This window comes from Struthio camelus, chromosome Z (assembly GCF_040807025.1).
Source record: "Struthio camelus isolate bStrCam1 chromosome Z, bStrCam1.hap1, whole genome shotgun sequence".
Classification (NCBI taxonomy): Eukaryota; Metazoa; Chordata; class Aves; order Struthioniformes; family Struthionidae; genus Struthio; species Struthio camelus.
Window position 1 is genome coordinate 70,969,936 of NC_090982.1, and position 14,110 is coordinate 70,984,045.

A 14,110-nucleotide genomic window follows, 5' to 3' on the forward strand; every position below is an offset into this window, starting at 1 on the left:
AGTGAAGCCAGCGACTTCAGCTCCTGAACCATTCAGTATGACAAGACTGAGTCCTGTGCATCTGAGAAGCACACGACCAGGTCAGACAGAGGTCCTTCTATCCTGTCTCTGGGAAATGCGTAAGAAAACAAGGCACATACAGAGTAATACATCCTTGATATACCCTTCCAGCTTCCAGAAGTTGCTCTCCAGAGCTGCACCTGTACCATAATGTTTAATAGTTAGTGCATAAATTGATCTTGTTCCTTTTGAAGCCCATTTACATCTCAGCATCTGTAACATCAGTGAGCACAACATAGCCATTAATTATATGCTGCCTGAAAAAAAGGCTTCTTACTGTTTGCTTTTATACTTGCTGCCTGATAAATAGGGATAGCTCAAATGATAAATAGGCTTTTATTCTTTATCTTTGACTTACCCTATATCATATTATGAGCCCATCATTTCATGGTGGAAGAGCTCTCCATGTCTTCATGTAGGAATATTTTAGCAGCTGTTGTCTTTATTGAGGTAAATGTAGCTTCCCTCTAAAATATGTTGTGGCTTTAGGACAGACCTTTCATACTTTAATATTTATACACAGTACTGCAACACAGTATTATCTTCTTTCACAGCAAAAAGACTATTGAAGCAAAATGTTTTGTTACTAAAACCTCAGCATACAGAAATGTAGGCACAGAACCTGCGTATCTGCTACAAATGCAAATGTACTCTGCTTTTACAGGTATTTCCAGAAAGATATAACATTAACGCTATTTTCAGTTTTGTAAGGGGCTTCAGCTCTGCTGCCATAACCTCAACAGAGAGGGAAGTTGGATATAGCTAAAAAAGAAGAAAAAGTAATGCTCCAGTCATTGTTCTCCCGCTCAAAACTCAGCCATATCCATATGCTCTGCATGGTGACATTGCTTTCAGTCGTGGATATGCTCCTGTAGATGCATTTCCCAAGGTCACTGAGAAGCATTGCTGGTCAGACCAGTCCAAAAATCTACAGTTACACAGGTATCTTAAACTGCAGGGCTAATGACTGCTATCCAGGGGCTCTGTTCATCCAAGGAAAAAGAGCTTGTGTGCAACATGTGCCTGTGCTCACTAGTCTTTTCCTCAGGAACATCCAGCAGGTCCCATTTCCAGAAACACATTGGGTAAAATAGATTATCCAAAGTGAAACTGGAGTGGTGGCAAGTCAAAGCTTTATCACTCTTGTTAATAGCTACAGTTTATGTCAGGCCTCACTGCCGGTAGAGACAAAGACAGTTGGTTGAGGTTATATGAAGTGTAATGGTAACTGGTCATTCCAATGTGTGGCTGCTGTCTTTCAGTGACTTTCTTACTGTTTCCCTGCCCAGGTGAATTAGGTCCAGGCCTCTAAGCAAGAAATAGGATTTATTCTGCTCCTGGTGGATGGAGCTGAAGCATGATCACTTCCTGCTCTGGAGAGTGGTGGGGAAGTGCTACCCTTGAGGGGGACAGACTTGTCTTTTGCCTAATGAGATAAAAGTCTCTATAAACATTTGTTTTACATTATACAGTCTTACATATATGACTGCATCAGACAGCTAAGTGATACTTCAGGGTTGAATTCTGATTTATACCTTATTAAATCATATCCAAATCAGTGGAATTGAACGTTATGAAAGTCAAAGCAGTGTGTGACCATCTGCCTCTGGTAGATTCCCAGACATAGAGAAACAAGGATATTCTTGACTCTGCAGTTCTGTTTAAAATATATCACATTAATCTGCGCATTTGAGTAAACTTGGAGTCTAACGCATCATGACAAAGAATTAATACTGCCAGAACACTAACAAATGATAGAAATACTGCAAATATTTTAGGAAAGCAAACGATGTGCTCAGATGAGAACACACAAGTTAGAAGAAGAAAAGGATGCAAATTTATTGAATATTAAAGAGCAGGCAAAACACAATTAAGCCCTGCAACAGCCTTGCAGCTTAGGTGAGTTTCAGTCAATCCTTAAATAAGCGTACAATGTGTCATACTCTGATATTGTGCTGTATAGTGTTATACTGGGTAGAATTTCCAAACTCAGAAAGACAGCCTTCCGGTGGGAAAATCCCTAACTTTTTCTTTACGACCTTGAAACGTACTAGGGGCAAATAGCAAGAACGTTTTGGTGATTAAGTGTAGAATAAATTTCTTTCAAAACATCTTTGGGGAGGGCTAGTTTAGTCATTAGACATACGGTATTTTTAAATAACCTGGACCAGATCTTCAATCCATGCTCTGGCCTCTTTGTGTTGTGGGTGTGGTACAAAAGACAAAAAGCTGCCCTTTTAGGGCTCTTCATCACACCTCCACGAGTCTGCACTATGTATGCTGTGTATCAGGATAGAGCAGTGTAATCAAGATAGAAGAGCAAGGGAAACTGCTCTAGTTTCCTCACCTGCGTAACAACGCCTAAGGGATTATCATTTGCTTATTTAAAGCAACAGAATCTTAAAACTGCCCTAATCTTTACCTGATCTTGATTATCCCAGTATCAGAGACACACAGATGGCTTACAACTTTGCCTCTGCCCACACCTCCACACTAAGACCTCTAAATCCTAATGATCCACTTCCCTACTTTTAATAGATTAAATTTTGTATGTGAGGATTTGCAAATCTATTTCCTGCTATTTTGAAACTCAAATGCATACATTTGTAAAAAAGAGGTCACACTTTTGAATATGCTACCCTCAGTTTTAGAATAAAGCAGAATGAAGATGAAAATCCACCCAGTCAAGAAATAGGAGGGTATATTTAGTTTGTATACTCCTGTACAATGTTGCCCATCCAAGAGATCTAAAATATTGTTAAAAACTCTGCTTTCAGATGGCACCAAATAATTTTGTTATGCATCTACTACACGCTGATAAAAAATTTGATCAAAATGAACTGTGCTTATAAGAATCCTTAGATTATTATGAAAAAACATGATGTTTCTGCTCTGTTCTGCCCTCACAGTCATCATTTTTGATGCTGAAGTTTTAATTTTGAATGAATAATAGTGAAAATAAAACACCTCTTTCCATATGCAGCTAAATCTTTGTATTGACCATTTACTCCCCACCACTACTTTCCATCTAATTTTAAATCATCCAGGCAACAGTGTTTCCATTAAAAACCCTGGTAAGATTCTTTCACACTCTCTGACACCATCTTTCATTGTCAAGAGATTTCTCCTCATAGAGACAGCTGCATTAAAAATTGATATTATCCCAATTATATTTATGGTGTGCTTTTAGACAAGTCTCCTTATAAATAAGAGCCTGTTGGTGTTCAACTCTATAGAACTGATTAGGGCAAGGATTCACAAACTTCATCTGAACTTCATTAGAGCTCTGTGCTAGATCAAGTGCTTGCATAGGAACTGCTCAGTTATTTGCACACTGTGCAGAATACTTGCCTACCTAGTACAAGAGTTTGGGAACCTCTCAATAAAACAACTGTATCCTTGGTATAAATATGACATGGAGTTTCTAAGCAGCTCAAGAAGACGAGACCATGTCCACTCAGTGACACCGAAGGCAGAGCAGGTGACTGGAAGATCCATGTGTGAAAAGATCCCTCTGTGATCCCTCTAAGTATAGCTGTCCCCTAGGGGAGAAATCTAATATTCTATGAATGAATGTAATGGTTACGCCCAGGCTTTGAAGGCAAAATCTAGGATTACAGCTCTTACAGATGCAAATGTAGTATTTTTAAAAAATCATATGAAGAAAAATTCACCTCTAACTTAGCAAATAATTTCCCAATGATGGGCTCAAAGCTTTATCCATTCACACCTTCCTCAAACACATGCACCTTCCTCTGCAACCTCTTCTTTGCTACCCCCCAAGAAACCTGGTGTTCCTGGGTCATGTCCTGCAGATCAACATATTCTAGCATAAGCATTCTGGCCCTGAGCATAGGCAAGGCCAAGGAATAGGCTCGAAAGGAGAGGAAGACTTGGGCAAACTGTCTGGCAGATGCTTTTTTCCTTTTTCATATTGTAGATACTCCAACTTAGCACCAACAAGCACAAGTTGCAGCTGTGGACAGATTGTGCAGAGAGATGCACATCCTGTTACATAGACAGGCCATTTACGATCAAAATTATATTTTAAAACTCTACCTGGAAACCAATTAGTGGCTAGCGGAGATCCAGAAAAGCTGATCTCACGTTCCTAGCAAGATAGATACACTCTTTCATGAGCAGTGGTGGCATTTTGCTCAAGCAGCAGCTCAGACTGATTTATTTGAGATAACAGAGAGCCCACTGCAAGAATCTAAGCGGTGGATCACAAGAGCAAGGTCTACCTTCAAAAGAAACAATAACAGATGTCAGGCCAGAAAATGACATGAGAGTGGTGTCAGGAAGCCTTCCTTCACCTCGAGGTAATGGGTTCACCTAGCAGCAGCTGGAGCCTCAGCTTGGGAGCTGGCAGATCCCTCAGTGAGCAGGACAGATACAATCTTTGCCATGACCGTTGGCAAATTCCTTCAGCCTACTAGCATTGCCTTAAGCCTTATCCAGATTGTGCTGCCGCCAGCTAGCTCTCAACCGTTTCTCAATCTCACCCACATGCTGGGCAAGGCATTTGACAGCAATGAGTGAGTTAAATGAGACAGAGATCTAGGGTCTCCGTTTTCCCTCACACGACCCTCTCCACACTGCTCTGACACTGTAAGGGTGGTGGAAGCTGGCCAGATCTTTTGTGCAGTAGATACTCTGGGCCCCTTCCGGTGGGTGTTGTCGACACACTATAAACATCCTACACAGTGGGTGCCTTCCAAAAAGGCGCCCAGCATGAAGCTTGGGTGGAATTTAAACACCTGTGCCCAAAATGGGGGTCCTCAAAATTTTGCTTCACTGCTGTCCAGTCCCAGAGGCATCCAGCCCCTGGAGATGCCTCAGTTTCCTACATTAGAGTTTCTCAAACGCTTCTCTCAACTGTGCTTCTCTCAAGCACAATTCTGCTTTTGCATATGCTCAGTCCTGCCTCGTTCTTGACAGGCTATACCCCTCAGTTAAGACCCTTCCCCTGAATGGGTTCAAATCTATTTCCCATGACACAGGCTTCTACAGTCATATTCTTGCTTCCCCTCTCAAATCTTTTCTGTGCTGCACAGTAGCTTCAGTGGGCAAGATGGAAACACCCCCCACAACTGCCTCTTTACATGCAAACACATCTCCAAATAGCCTGTAGCTCAAAGATTAAGGCGCTCCCTTGGCTGAGGGAGGGATGCATGACTGCATCCCCTCAGGCAAGGAGGGAATTTGAAACCAGGTCTGTCACATCCTAAGTAAATGCTCTAAACACTGATCACTTTTAGAATAGGGGGAGCTACAGCTCCAGGCATCTTCTGAAAGCTAAAACTGATATCCTGCATCTCTCAAAAAAAAAAAAAAAAAAAAAGGAGGAAAGAGGGACATAAGTGCCTGCTATTAAGAAAGGGCCTGGGCTGTAAATTCTAAGAGGAAAGAGATGACTTCTAGTAGCACTGGGGCCTAAGTCCTGAAGAAGAGCAGCATCTGTGATATATCCTTATGTTCAATAAGAAGCAGCTGTTTTTCTGCGTATCCCACTCAGAAGCACTTAGCTCTCCCCATCTACCATATATGGCACGAGACGCTGTTCTAGAGTCTGTATTGCATTACGGAGCCAGGTGCCTAAAAGCAGATATTACAACGCACATTCTGACCCACCAAAGCTCACCCTCTGAGTGTGGGCATCCCTCATTGTCTCCCATGCCTCTGCCACAGTGTATTGCTCTCAGACAGCGCTGCAGCTCTTCTCCGGGCGAGTCGTGCGTAGCACGTGGCACAGAAGCATTACGGCACTGTGCTGCGCCCTGGGCCATGCCTCATTGCAAGGCTTCGTGCTCAAACAATACGCCCGCGGAAGCACGTTCTCCCTTTCCCATCACAGGCCTTACACAATGGATGCCATGTGTTAAGTCTCACATCTCAGCTTTTTGGACGCGGGCCTATGTCTTGTCACTAAGCACGTGTGTAGATCCTGTGCCTGCTGAGAAGATGGAGGAGGTCCAGGTGAAGCCTTGCTGAAGTCTACTACAGCGTCCTGCCCATAACTAGGGATGTTCTGCCAAAGTAACAACAAGCAGTGCTGCAGGCAGGGCCGAGGAGTGTGGGAACTCATGGTGAGAAGTCGCCAGAGCTGGGCGCTCCCACATCCAGAGACTTCCAGGTCACAGCCTAAGTGGTGCAAGGGGGAAGGACAGCGATGCATTAAGACAAGCGCAGGCGGCCGAGCTCCTGAGAACAGGCAAGTTTCAGTTCTGCTAAACTGGACTGGCCTGCTTCCAGCCCAGTCCTCTCTGCAACTGCTCCTGAGGGTTTTTCATAGAGAGGGAAAAAGAAAAGCCCCCACTGAAACACAAGCCTGTATCTCCCCTGTAAGGTCTGCAGATCAATTCACAATACTTCATTTCAATTATAACCAAGGCATGAGAAAGTTCATCAGAGACTCCTGATCCCCATCCATCATCAAGAGATCAATTCACTTTGTGGTCAGTGCCCCTTCCTGCACGGATGTGAATTGGAGGCAGCAATATACTTTGGGAATTATTCTGCTACAGCTTTTTTTATAAGATCTCTACTAGGAAAAGAGTACCTAGTTAACAATAGCAGCCGAGGAGGGTTCCTCAGCCTCTGCAAAAGAAAAAGGAAACCTTCCTTTCCGAAAAGAAATACTGCTGCCTGTCATTACTGGTGAACCCTTTCACAAGCTAGAAAAAACACATGAGGCTGGACTTGTTATCAAACAAGGGCTTCTAATACCAGAGTGACTTATTAGTTTATCATATGCTCTGTGTCATGTCACAGGTTGATATAAACCTCTTCCATCTTCCCTTTTTTTCTTCCACATTGCCCTCACAATTGCATTTACCACTGTGCTACCCCTGGAAGATTCACTGATCTAAATCTGGCATGGGAAAACTAATTATTTATTCCTTTTAGATCCCATATTCACAAAAGCTTGTATCTCTGCCTGACTCTACTCACTTTTATCCCCAAATAAGAAATATCTTACAATATAAGAAAGAGCAAAACAATCATTAACTAAAGGATAACTCACATTAACATGACCTGATCAAAAGACGTGATTAAGCACATGAGAAAAAAACTCACCAAACTGAACTGATCAGTATTTGATTAGTTTTTTGGTAACCCATATTTGATCAACAGCTGCTTTAATTACTGTCTTTGGTCCATTAATATATTTGAATGTACATCAAAATGAAATTTTTTTTCTGAAATATAAAGTGTATGATTCTCTTGCTAAAGAGTTGAAAGCAGATACAACTCTAAAGAATGAGCATATTGTTTTACTGACCGTAATAGACAGTCACACATTTGAACATGCATTACAGGACTTTTTGCTTTCAGGTTTTTCCCTCCTAGACTCAATCCTTGAAGCATTTAACTTGTACTGCTAATTGCAATGCTGCTACTTGTCATGCCATTTCATTCTTAATTCCCATTTTTCTTTGAGGCATTTAGTGAAAGAAGATACTAAATTCCCCTATGGAAGTTAACAAGACTTTCGCTATAGGAACACAAATGAGCGCAGTATTGAAAGATTTCATTTTTTTTCTAGTGGGAATTAAGCATCTACAAGACCCCAAGTTTTATGTCCAGATAGGTCTGTTACTAGCGTAGGACTACAAAAGTCAGTAGAATTTACTGTTATTGATCATATTTGTTACAGTGGTGCTCTAAGGACCTACAAGGAGCATGGCCCATTGTATTAGGCACTGCACTACCATGCAACAACAGTAAGCACACACAGATGAATCCCTCCTTGGTTTGCCTAATTATTTCAGCAAGAAATGCCTTTTATACACAAAATATTCACTAGGAAAAATTACAATTTGTCAAACTTGAGAGTCAATCTTGTGTTACAGCTGCAAGAAGTGGTACCTGCCTTTCTTAGTCCTCTGTGGCTTTTTTTTTCCTGTGATAATGATCTACTAACTTAAATTAAAACTACAGACATATTTTCCTTATGTAGTCAGTTTTGAAGGGCCTACAGACTGCAGAGTCAAGACCCCAAATAATGACATTTCACTTCCAGGGCTATTTTAACGGCCAACTGCTCTGCTCTAAAGTACCTCAGAATAGCATTGCTACTACAAAGAAATATGGTGTGTGATGGGTCATCACAATAACCTAAGAGTTCCTGCCTTTGCTATTATATAATTGGTAGAGATAGCTGACTTTGAAAAGGGATGGGCTAAACTGAAGTGAGGACATGTAATTCTCTTAAAGTCTCTTAAAGCAAAGCGGCTTTGCTCAGAAAAAAAAAAAAAACTAACTGGGGCATATAACAGCTATGCTTAGAGGCATGATAGACAAAAGTGCCTTGAAAACTGATTCTTTAAAAGAAAAACAGTATGTGAACCACATCAACAGAGATTTTAAAACCTAGCATTTAAAAAAAGTGATGAAGCAGAAGCATCTAACTGTCTTGAGTATATTGTTCCTTGAGTATATTGTACGAACACTGTTTTCTTTTTGTCTCCCTAGTTACATTAAACAGTAAGTCAAAAAGATCTGGAATGAAAAGTGAACTAAAACACTTCATTTAAAGTGATAGAACAATCTGAGGTCTCCCGTCACTAAGCGCTCAGTCCTGCTTATCCTGACTCGATTATCAAAACTCTCCATGGTTTTCAGCAGTGCAGGGAAAATGAAAGGCCCAACACTGAAAACCTTTGCTTGAATAAGTAAAATTGCTCTAGTCTTTCAGTGCTAAAATCATGAAATTATTGCAGGGGAAAGATATCTGAGTAAAGCAAAAGTTTCTCAATTCATTTCACTGAAGGAGATGCTGCATCTTTAGCTCACTTAAAATCCTAAAATGTGCGAGGAATTCAGGATCATTTTGTAGCAGCTAATTGGGCAGTTGCCTGGCTCAGAAAGAGCCTGAATTCAAGTTACACAAGCAGAGCCAAATCTTGAAAAATCTTCCTTGCTTCATACTGTGAATGCAAAACACATGTAAATTAGAATTTCAGAGGTGCTGAGGGCTAATTTTGTTAAGTTTTGCTAAAAGTATTTTTTTGTAGAATATTGTGTAAGTAATTTGTATACAGTTTCCTGCCTGACAATTCATAACATATGAAGATTTCTTTTAGGAGGCTATAAGTGAAGCAGGGAGTGGCTGTTTTATTTTATGATATACTGCATGTTCAGATGAGCTCGTGGCTCATGTTTCTAATTACTGTACCAAGCAAGATGCTTTTAGTGATGCACTGATATCTTAAGAGGGTTTTTCCTCTTATAACAGAAAACTGCACAGTCATTTGAGGTCATATATGAAAAAGTGGGGATAGTAGAAAGAAAACGACTTTTTCCCCCACAGAAATCACAGCACCAATTTTATACCCATATGTCCAAGGCATCTTGATCACTGACTTCAGTGAGAATTGGACTCTGCCCTTGAATGCTATGCATTCCAGCTTCATGAGAGGTTAGCAGCAAAACTTTCACAAACTTCACAGAAGGCTCTATGTAAACTAGTAAGTCCGCTCCTGCAATTCCTGATTCACTATAGTTGTCTAATATTAATTACTTCAGATTACTTACAGACAGCATTTCCATGACTGGGACCTCAGCTTGTGTCCTCAACTTAGAGAAAAAGTTTTTGGGCTCCAAATATTGAAGTTTTTTTTTTTAAGTGTCATATATTTTATAAGCTCTTCTACATAGCATCATATCTTTGTAAAAAAGGTTAATTTATGGGCTGTAGTTAGAACCTTCATAAACTTTTCAAGTTAATTCCCACCATATTTTACTTTATCATGCACAGTGACACGTCAGTATTATCTCTATATACCTGCTAAGTTTAACACATTTCAAACAACACCTTGTATTTGTGACAGATAAAAATAAACACTAAGTTTTACCCATGAGAAAAAAAAAAAAAGGAGTACCATGATCATCGTTAAGATTCCTTTTCTGGGGAAGTGTTGCTCTCCTGATCCTGAATTCCCTGAGTTATTGGGAGTTTAAAATGCTTTAAATGTGTTTGATAGAAAATTATTACAAAAGCTTTGCAATATAATTTGCTCTGTATACAAAGAAATTTGCAACTACTAAATCTAGAAAACAGCACTTACCAGCAAACCACAAACCTTCTAAATTGCATAGAGAAAGAGTCCTACCCAGTGGCAAATTTCATAATTCCACATTAGCAGACTCAATTACAATATCTGCTGCAAATAGCATATCAGTGCATCATAGTTACAGCAATCAGCTTCCTTTCTTCCAGAATGCAATAGCATGGCCCTGAACTCAACTGTATTGAGAAACAGCACAGATTTTGGAGAGGAATCGCTCAGATTCGCTGCCTTGCGTTACAGTAGAGAAGCACTCACTCACTATTCAGAAACTCGGAAATCCAGCATCCACCAGCCCAACAGTCCAAGAGCTGAAAACTCCAGAAAACAAATGAATAAATAGAGTGACATCCAACCAAAAGATGCCTCTTTCTCTGTACTTTCCAAAACGCTGCTTGCTATTGAGTTAAATGCTTTTATTGATCTGAATTGCATCAAACAAGCTTTACAGCCTGCAGTATCCACACACCCAGCATAAAGAGACTAATATAGAAGGCAATTTTCTACTCCCAAAGAAGATCTTGTATCTAAACTTACTTCCTCTCTCGTAATTGATTTGCTTCGATCGTTCCTTAATGTTCATGAACAATAGTGAGTTGGGACACTTTTTTCCGTTCTCTGCAAAACTTTAACAGAGAAAAAAAAATAATAAAACCGAACACAGTAGGGGGGAAAAAAAAAAAAAAGGACACCACCACTCCTGAGCAAGAGCCGGGCTGAGGCGCCCACTGCCACATCCTGCAGTGAGGTGGGCGTTGAGTGCCCCGGGGACCGAAAGGGGCAGTTGCCTTGCAAGCACCAGAGCATGTTTTATTGAAGAGCTCCTAGGAGCTGGCCGAGCCCGGCGGCGGCGGAGGGCAGGGAGGGCCGCAGCCGCCGGCTGCGCGCTCCGCAGCGCTCGCCGCTGCAACAACAAAGCGGACTGTAAAGCCTCCAGGTGGTGGCTGTATTTGTTGTCCTGTCTGTGAGGTGCGGTGGCTCCCTGGCCCTGGCAGATCCTAGTGCTGCTGTGGACATTAAGAAAAGTCTCTTTCGGCTGATTCCAAACCCAGATAAGGAGCCGCCGAGCCACCAGCTCTGTCTAGACTTCGGACCTCACAAGTCAAACGGGTTGTTTGGATTAGCCTTGGAGATCTACCGACCTGAACAGCCCTCCCAAAGCAAGCCACAGTAACACCCTTTTTTCCTCTTCCTATTGCCGCTCGAGGTCTGCCTGGAGATAGGAAGCGAGCTCTGGTTTGGTTCGTGTCACTTATTTCTGGAAAACCTTTCCGCCCCCTCTCTCTCCCCCAAACACACCTTGCCTTGTTTTGTCTGCCGGCAGAAAAGAAAACAAAAAAGCAAAGACACTCCAGCAAGAATCCTGTTTTGCAACCTTTCTCCTTCCTTCTCCACCCCCCTAGCCCCCCAGGAGAAATCCTGAGCTACAGATAATCAATTCAGCCACAACAGCAGAGAGCCCGGCTGTCTTGCGAAGCTGGTGCCGGGTCCTGCCGGCCCCGGCCCGGCCCGGCGCCGCTGGCGGGGAAGCGGCGCAGGGCGCGACGGCGCTCCGCTCCCCTCCCTCTCTCGCCCTCCTTCTCTCGCCCCAAACAAGCCCAGAGCACTTGTTTGGTGACGCTCAGCCGCGGACAGAAAATTCAATAACATGAAACAGCAACCTCATGTAAAAGCCTCATCCTCTTTCTCATCTCGGATGCTGCAAAGTGCATCTCGCAGACCCTGCCCAAAGCTCCGGTACAGATAAGAGGCTCTGGCAACACACCGATTAATTTTACATCCCATCCCCTGGCTAATGAGAGCATGTACCGTGCAATATGGAGAGCTGGGCCACAGAGGCGAGCCTCGTCCCCCACCCCGCCCCCACCGAGCCGCCCCTGCGTGCGAGCCGCCTTCCCCGCCCGCGCTTCACAAGTCCCGGGAGGTGTGGAGTGATCCTCCAGCGGGGCCCGGGACACTGGGAGCTGTTAAGTTTATGTTTGTGGCGCCTGAGCTCAAACAGTCATTCAGTGGCTTGCTCTGTTATCAAGAAAACAACAATCAGAAACAATCAGTAAACAGGATCTCTTTCCAGCCCCTTTATTAACTACTTACAGCTCCGCTGAAGGACCCAAAGCGCCCAGCAGCGGGACCTCGTATTGTAAAACAGTTTAAGGATTTGAAGCGTACAGACATGACTGAGCACGTGACTTTCATTGTTAAAACCCTCCCGGTATTACTTTCCCATGAACCCAGTTTTGTTCCGTTTCGTGCTTTCTGGCACTCAAGCTGCGGGAATTTTGCAAAAGTGTGAGCGAGCCCTCCTCGAACTGATAACGTGGAGGAGCTGCTCTGATTCCTTCCCTCCTGTCCACTTTTCAGTGACCTAACGTGAATTTATCTATACATATATATATACATATGTATATAAAGTCAAGTACTTACTGTTGAGATATTTGACAGATCTTAACGCTGGAATTCACACTCCCCGGCTCTTCTGCGTTTCGCTTCTAAATCGGCTTGGAGATGCTGAGGGCTAATTAACCTGGTGCAAATACTGAAATGAGAAGAATTTGAATATTGGTCTCTGTGTGTACAAACAAAATTCACAGAGAAATTATAGCAGTCCTTAGCAGACCTTATTTGTTATTATTAAGAGAGGCTGCAGCAAGAAGAAAACCAGGGCACGCGGTTTTGTTAATTATCACCCTCCCCTGTATCCAAAAGAACGAACAGCATAAGGACATACATAGAAATAGCATAAGGAAAAGCATTTCGTAAAGGATCTTTTCTCTCGTTTGCACTAATCCTGCTGCCCTAGCTCAGAAGAGGTGTTTTCCTGAAGGCACTAGGAATGGCTGCTCAAAAATTTGTCTCTATCTGTTCCACAGCAGATAACTGTCAAAGTTTTGAGGGAGCGAAGAAGAAACACATATATGTCACAAATACATGAAATGAAAAAGGGAACCCAAGGCCAAAAAAAATCCCCCAAAAGAAATAAAATAAGATGAGGCTTCGTGGGGAAAAAAAAGGGGGGGTGAAAAAAAGGGGGGGGATTAAAAAAAGCAACCCTTGAGGCTGTGGCATGACTCAGCTTGCCGCAGGTCTGTGCAGAAGAGCCGGCCGGGGATGCGCACCCGGGCGCAGGGCGCCGCGGACATCCCGCCAGGTCGGGCGCAGGCAGCGGGGCGCAGGCCCCGAGGGCGCGGCCTTGCGGGGGGAGACTCGGGGGCAGCCGGGGGGTCAGCAGAAGCGGGTCTGGCTATAGGTGTCCCGCGGAGGGATGGGCAGAGCCGGGGGCTTTCACCCTTAGCCGAGAAACCAGAGCTCGGCTGCAGCTCTCCCCAGACGTGCCGAGGTATTTAGGAAGAGAAGCGAGAGGCTGCGCTGCCAGCCTAAAGCCCCAACTCCTGCCCCCGGCGGGCCGCTCAGCGCCGCAGCGCCGGGAGGGCGCTCCGCGGCCCTGGCCCCGCGCGGCGCTGGGGGACCCTTCCTCTCCGCAACGGGAGGGTAAATCGGCGGCGCGTCACAGCTTCACGTCGAGCACCAAATTGCCACAAATGCCCCGACGCTGCGCGGGGAGAGGCGCCGCTTTACGCGTGGCGGGCGCGGACCCGGCCCGGTCTCCCCAGCGCGGGGCTCGGACGGGCACCAGGAGCCAGAGCTGAAATGAACGTTTCCCGCCGGCGCGGCCGTCGGCACACGGACCTGCGCCGGCCCCGCCGCGCTGGACGGCGGCCCCGGCAGCCCCCCGCCGCCGCACGCCGCGGCCCGGGCGCGGAGCCGGCGCGCAGATTCCCGGCGCGCGACCGCGCCGCCCCGCGCCCTCCCTGCGGTAGCCACCGCGCTGCGGAAGGCAAAGGCCCCGGCTCTGCCCCGGCTTTACGGGGTTTCCGCAGAGAGCCGCCCCCTCAGTGTGGGGCTCGGCCCCTGAGCCCCCTTTCCCCCCACCAGCGCGGACGGCTCGGACAACTCACAGGTTAGCGCACGGGGCAGAA